The sequence below is a fragment of the Limulus polyphemus genome, unplaced genomic scaffold (assembly GCF_000517525.1).
Source record: "Limulus polyphemus unplaced genomic scaffold, Limulus_polyphemus-2.1.2 Scaffold1903, whole genome shotgun sequence".
NCBI lineage: Eukaryota > Metazoa > Arthropoda > Merostomata > Xiphosura > Limulidae > Limulus > Limulus polyphemus.
In genome coordinates this window covers 11,115-17,725 of record NW_013667513.1, presented here as the reverse complement: position 1 = coordinate 17,725, position 6,611 = coordinate 11,115, and the positions used below count along the sequence as shown (strand labels likewise).

The 6,611-nt window shown below is 37.5% G+C and overlaps 1 protein-coding gene across 3 annotated transcripts in view; it reads right to left on the bottom strand.

Moving 5' to 3' along the window:
* LOC106465309 (E3 ubiquitin-protein ligase LRSAM1-like) overlaps positions 1–4,160 on the bottom strand; it is a 114,649-nt gene extending 110,489 nt beyond the window's left edge. For all 3 annotated transcript variants that reach the window (XM_022393178.1, XM_022393177.1, XM_022393179.1), the window contains exon 1: positions 3,912–4,160. The gene's annotated coding sequence lies outside the window, so the exon portion shown is untranslated. The remainder of the gene's footprint in view (positions 1–3,911) is intronic.
* Between the last annotated feature and the right edge of the window lie 2,451 nt (positions 4,161–6,611).

Sequence of the window (6,611 nt, the reverse complement as noted above, 5' to 3'; positions counted from 1 at the left end):
CTGGAAACTTCAACACAGGGAAGATGCCATGGCAGGAAAGGCTGCTACCCAGAAAGGTTGTTGGAACTGTGGAAAGCAAGGACATATGAGGTGCCAGTGTAAGAAGAATATTACCAACAAGTCAGCCTCATGGAGACCAGTAGTGGTTGGTGTTGAGGGACACTCACCAACCCCCATCATGAAAGTCCCAACAGCTAGGTGTGAAATGCCAAGTACACATAGTGTCTACGTGACAGGAAAGCTGGATGGCCAAAGGTGCAACTTTGTCATAGATTCTTCGTCTCAGCAAACCCTTGTGAGCATCAAGATGTTAGATCACGAAGTAGTACCAGAAGCCATACAGAAGGTGTGACAGGACATTCTGCAAGGTTGTGGGGACCAGTGTGGGTAACTATTGAGCTCATGGGCATAAAGGACAGACACAAAGTATACTTGGCTGACATTGAAGATGAATGCATATTAGGATTGGACTACTCACTACTGAGGAAGTTTGTAATTAATTTTGATAAAATGACGTTTGGGAACAACAAAGGACAAGTTCTGGTAACTGTTAAAAGAGAGGTTGAACTAATTAGGTGTCATCAAGCTGAAGTCAAAGTGACTGAAGGAGTTGATGATGGTGAAACGGAACCAGGTATAGATATTAAATCAGAGCATGAAGCCACTGGATACACTCCAGCAAAGTTGATGTTTGGTCAGGAACTTCGGTTGCCAGTGGATCTGTTAACAGGATGCCCACCTTATGAAGAGTTGCGTGAAAATGTGCCAGAGTTTGTGAAAGTGTTATCGGAAAGGATGGATGATATTTACCATCAAGTGCATTCAAACTTGAAAACATCTGCTGATTCAATGAAGTTATCTTATGATAAGAGATCTACTGGAGTCAGCTTTGTACCAGGAGACAAAGTGTGGTTGTATAATCCCAGGAAGACGAAAGGGAAGTCTCCTAAGTTGTCTTCTCCATGGGAAGGCCATATGACATAGTGGATCGTCTCTCAGATGTGATTTTCCGGATAAAATGTGGTCGGCGAGGTAAGCCAAAAGTGGTACACACCAACAGACTTTGGTGTTATCACGGTCCAGGACATTTCAGTTGGAAAGAAGTGAACAACAGAACAAATAACGCTGCTGAAGACGTGCCACCTGAAGAAGCCACTGTCGAAGAAGAAACTCTACTCAGCTTTGAGAAGGGAAACGGTGAAGCTCTTGATGAAGTTACTACCACTGATGTGACTGTTACAGATGATAAGACATTTCCTGATGAAGCAGATGATCCCCACATGAAGCAGAAGCCAATGAGACGGAGACCAGTACGAAAGATGATACGTCCCGTAAAATTAAGAGACTTTGTTGAATTGTAATTTTGTGTTTGTAAATTCTGTACATTTAATTAAGTTATTGTTTAATGTAAGTGGCTATAGTTCGGGACGAACAGTACTAAGGAAGGGGCAGTGTTACGACAGCGGAGGTCACGTGACGCTAGTAACACGTCATGCACTTCTTAAACGTTCACTTCCCTTCCTGACTTCTTGAAAGCTTACTAGATTCGGTATTCTTGTATATAAAAGACGGTCACAAAGTGACGGCAACAATGTATAATTGAACTGAGTATTGTTGAGTCGAGCATGTGAGATGTTCGTTGTGAATTATAGCATTTGTTATAGCGCGACTGTGGAAATTAAGTGTATTGCAAAGTTGTATTCTGAAAGAATAAACCAGTTTTATTTAAGAAAGGACTTGTGTCGCTAATGTTTCGTCGGAACGAAACTTACGGAAAATTAACTAATGAACGGAGACGTAACAATAGTGTTCATTGAGTATAAAGGATCATTGTTTCTTATTGAAAAGAGTGTTTGACTTGATGATGCGGAATTGTTCATTTGTGCGACTGTCTTTGCATTGGATGAGACGTTCTTAATCATGTGGCAATATATGCAAAATGTTGCAAAGCTGAGTGAGGAGACATCAAAGAGAAAGCATTAGATAGGCAAGGAATATGACCAAGAAAAGAGTGAGTAGTTAAAAAATGAATGGGAAAGAGATTACAAGTGGCTGAATTTTGATGAGGATAAAGGTCATCAAATTATAATGCCCCCATGGCTGAAAGGGCGAGCATGTTTGGTGTGACGGAGGTTTGAACCCACGACCCTCAGATTGTGATTCGAGCACCAGAACCACCTGGCCATGCTGGGTCTCTAATCATACGAGTTCTTATCCTATTTATTTCATAGAATTGAGCAAACAAACTCATTTTACACCACTGTATGCAACATACTAGATGTCAAAACCATTTTACAGTATGATTTATTTTTTTTACTCTTTTTTTTTTTAGCAGGGTTTTATTTTTTTGACATTTTATCTCTCAATGAATCTTTGTTAGTACTATAAGTAAGAAAGGTCTAGAAGTCATAGTACAATTCATTCACTTATTGGTTGCTTTATTACAAAATAAGAAAAAATACATTGGCCCCTAAACTGCTGCCTGGCCATCCAAAACACATGTCTTGGTGGTCCAACTGGCTACCAATAAACAATAAAACAGTTAAGCACTAGCCCTGCAAAAGAAAGGACCAAGCACTGACTCGTAATGCAATAAATTAATAACAAGAGTCCAGTTTGACTGGTATCCATTAATAACAACCCTTTGCTTTCCCACATGAGCCACCCTACAATCCAATTAAAAAGTAATATCTTATCATTCAAGTTCAATGCAAAAAGTCTTCAGTAATTGCATTTTATTTCAACCTTACTCTGTTTCTTCTCTTTCATTCACTCTACAACAAATCACTGCACGTCCTGCATACTAAGGGCACAAATCTCCAGTTACTGTAAAGAACAAGTAACTATGCTAGTTAAATCTTGGGAACACTAAATATCTTTTTCTTTCAGATATCTAGATCAACAGTTTTGTCAACCTCAGTGATATATTTCTCAAAAGCTTTCAGCCAATTTCATACTTCTTTTTTCACAGTTCCTAAGCAAAAGCTTACAAACTACCAAAGAACCTTCTTCACATAGCTCTATGTTTCAATGAACTTAAAGCTCAATAACACTTAACACCAATATCTAACATTTTTACAATTACAGTAGCCAAAGGACATTCTATAATTAACTTATTGCAAAGACTACTATGATGAACTTTTAAGATAAAAGAAACTAATATTCCATATCTTCTTATTCCATTCACTTATTAAAATACAAAATTTACACTAATTCAACATGCTTAACATAATTCTAATTTAAGGCATATCAGATTATCAACACTTTCATTATGAATAATTCTTTTAAAAAAACATGGCTCTTCAAATTCAAAAGTTTGAGAAAAATATTTCAGTTTAGCATAATACTTTGAAAAATTGAAGAGAGCCGAGTCACACACTCATGATAATGTCAAAGTATTAAATCTATTTTGATTTAAGTGAACATCTCTCTTTAATTTAAAACTATCCTAGCCTCCTTCATTGGGTAAAAATCACATTCAATGTCTCTTTCTTGTATAATTTCCATTTAACTTTTAGTTTTATATAATTTATTTACTAAAACTTGCACTTGATTGAAAACTGAAATATCAAAAATGGCGTTTGATCTGCATTTGTAAATTATTAATCATGCTGTAAAGAAAGACCCTATCTCTCAAATAATACGATCAAGAAAGAAAATTATGTACATTGTAACACTAAAAGAACTCAGAAGTTAGAACGATGATGAAATAATTTATACCACTGTAAGTGTTAATGGTGTTAATACTAATAATTACAATAAATTTGGCGTGATCGCTTTAGTTTAATTAAGCCTGATAACACTATTAGTATTACTATTAATTTAATGTAAATGTAATGCCTAAACTAAAGTGCTAAACTATTAGTAGTAGTAAATGTCTGTGTAACTCATAAGTAAAACATCATACTCACGTTGTCACAGTTCTACTGTCAGTGTCACAAACTCACACAATTGCGATTTTGAGATCCCAAATTAAATAAATTTATTATCAACACCTTTTTATACTTATGGAGCCATAGACCTAAAATATCCGTGACACCTACATTTCAATATATGATGACTTACAATGGTTACACACACACTCACACACATTAATTTCTTCAATTCTTAAACCAACAATAAAACAAGTCCTTGATGGTTACAATTATCGTCCATTTTCTTCCATTAAATGACTGACCCGCCATATTAAAAAAACAAACTATTTTTAAATTTAAATATAATATTTATAAATTGTTTATACTTCACAAATTTATATTTAACAAACTATCAATTATTTCAAGCTCCATTGTACTAAAGCAACAGCAATGAGAGAAGTGTTGTATTAATATAAGTATGATATAATATCATAATATGATTGATAATAATTTATATTGCATCATGTTTTACTGTGTTGCGCCTCTGTGTTCGTTAGTTAATTTCCCGGTATAAATTCTTCCCGAGGAACTTCAGAGATACAAGTCCATTCTTAAATAAAACTAGTTTATTTTTTCTCAATTCAACTTTGCAATACACTTAATTTCCACAGTCACTTTAAACACACGCTATAATTCACAATGATTCACGCAGTTACTTACGGTCACTACCGCGCTTGACTCAATTGTCCATCTTTATCTCTGCCTGTCTGCAATTCAATTCCGATTGATTAGTCTGACGTTATCCGGTGCATTTATATATAGGAATAAGGGGCGCCTAGCACATACTGGATTATTCGTGATGTTCCCCATCCTTCTAGAATATCATGACGTGTTACCAGGGTCACGTGACTGACGCTGTCGTAACACTGCCCCTTCCTTAGTATTGTTCGTCCCGAACAATAGCCACTTACATTAAACCAATAAACAACTAACAATAGCTTAATTAAATGTACAGAATTTACAAACACAAAATTAAAATTCAGCAAAGTCTCTTAATTTTACGGGACTAATCTTCTTCTGTACTGGTCTCAGTCTCGTTGGCTTCTGCTTCATGTGGGGTTCATCTGCTTCATCAAGAAATGTCCTATCATCGGTAACAGTCACATCAGTGGTAGTAACTTCATCAAGGGCTTCACTGTTTCCCTTCTCAAAACCGAGTAGAGTTTCTTCTTTGACAGTGGCTTTTTCAGGTGATACGTCTTTAGCAGCGTCATTTGTTCCGTTGTTCATTTCGTCCCAACTGAAATGTCCTGGATCATGATAACGCCAAAGCCTGTTGGCATGCACCACTTTTGGCTTACCTCGCCGACCACATTTTATCCGGAAAGTCACGTCTGAGAGACGATCCACTATGCCATATGGGCTTTCCCATGGAGAAGACAACTTAGGAGACTTCCCTTTGGTCTTCCTGGGATTATATAACCACACTTTGTCTCCTGGTACAAAGCTGACTTCAGTAGATTTCTTATCATAAGATAACTTCACCGAATCAGCAGATGTTTTCAAGTTTGAATGCACTTGATGGTAAATATCATCCATCCTTTCCGATAACACTTTCACAAACTCTGACATATTTTCAGGCAACTCTTCATAAGGTGGGCATCCTGTTAACAGATCCACTGGCAACCGAAGTTCCAGACCAAACATCAACATTGCTGGAGTGTATCCAGTGGTTTCATGCTCTGCTGTCCTATAGGCCATCAACAGTGGAGGGGGTAAGACATCCCAGTCATCTTGGCGGCTATTACAAAACGTTGCCAATTCCTGTCCAAGTGTCCAGTTGTACTTTTCTACCATCCCATCAGACTGTGGGTGAAGTGACTTTGTCCTGGTCTTTCACATGCCAAACAACTTGCAGCATTCATGAAACACAGCTGATTCAAAGTTACGGCCTTGATCTGAATGCAGTTCGTATGGCATACCAAATCTGAAGAAGATATCACTAATATCCGAAGCTACAATTGTAGCTTCCTGATTTGGTATTGCATATGCCTCAAGCCACTTGGTGAAATAATCCATCACCACAAAAATGGACTTGTTTCCTGCACTAGTTTGGGGCAAACGACCAGCAATGTCAATGGCTACTCTTTCCATTGGTGCACCAACTTGATATAACTTCATTGGAGCACGTCCCTTATGCTTGGGTCCCCTTTTAGCACAACATTTACTGCACATCCTGCACCATTCTTCCACATCTTGCCTTATACCTATCCAGTAAAATCTATCTGTCGTAGGTGACTCCGTGTCTTCTTAACTCCGAGATGTCCTCCTGTTAAACTATCATGGGACTGACGCAGCACCAATTCACATAACTTTCTCGGTATAACCATTTGCCGGGTCGTCACTTTCCCATCTGCAGTTTCCCATCTCTGTAGAAGAATACCATCTTCAAGCTTCAACTGGTCCCATTGTGCCCAATAGTTCTTTGTCACAGGGCTTAAGTTAAACACCTTCTCCCAAGCAGGATGCAAGATACTTGTTTTTAGAAAATCAGTTATTGGCTTCAAATCTTGATCTTTCTCCTGCTCTGCTTTAATATCTATACCTGGTTCCACTTCACCATCATCAACTCCTTCAATCACTTTGACTTCAGCTTGATGACACCTGGTTAGTCCAACCACTATTTTAACACTTACTGGAATTTGGCCTTCGTTATTCCCAAACATCATTTTATCAAAATTAAAAACACAATTCCTC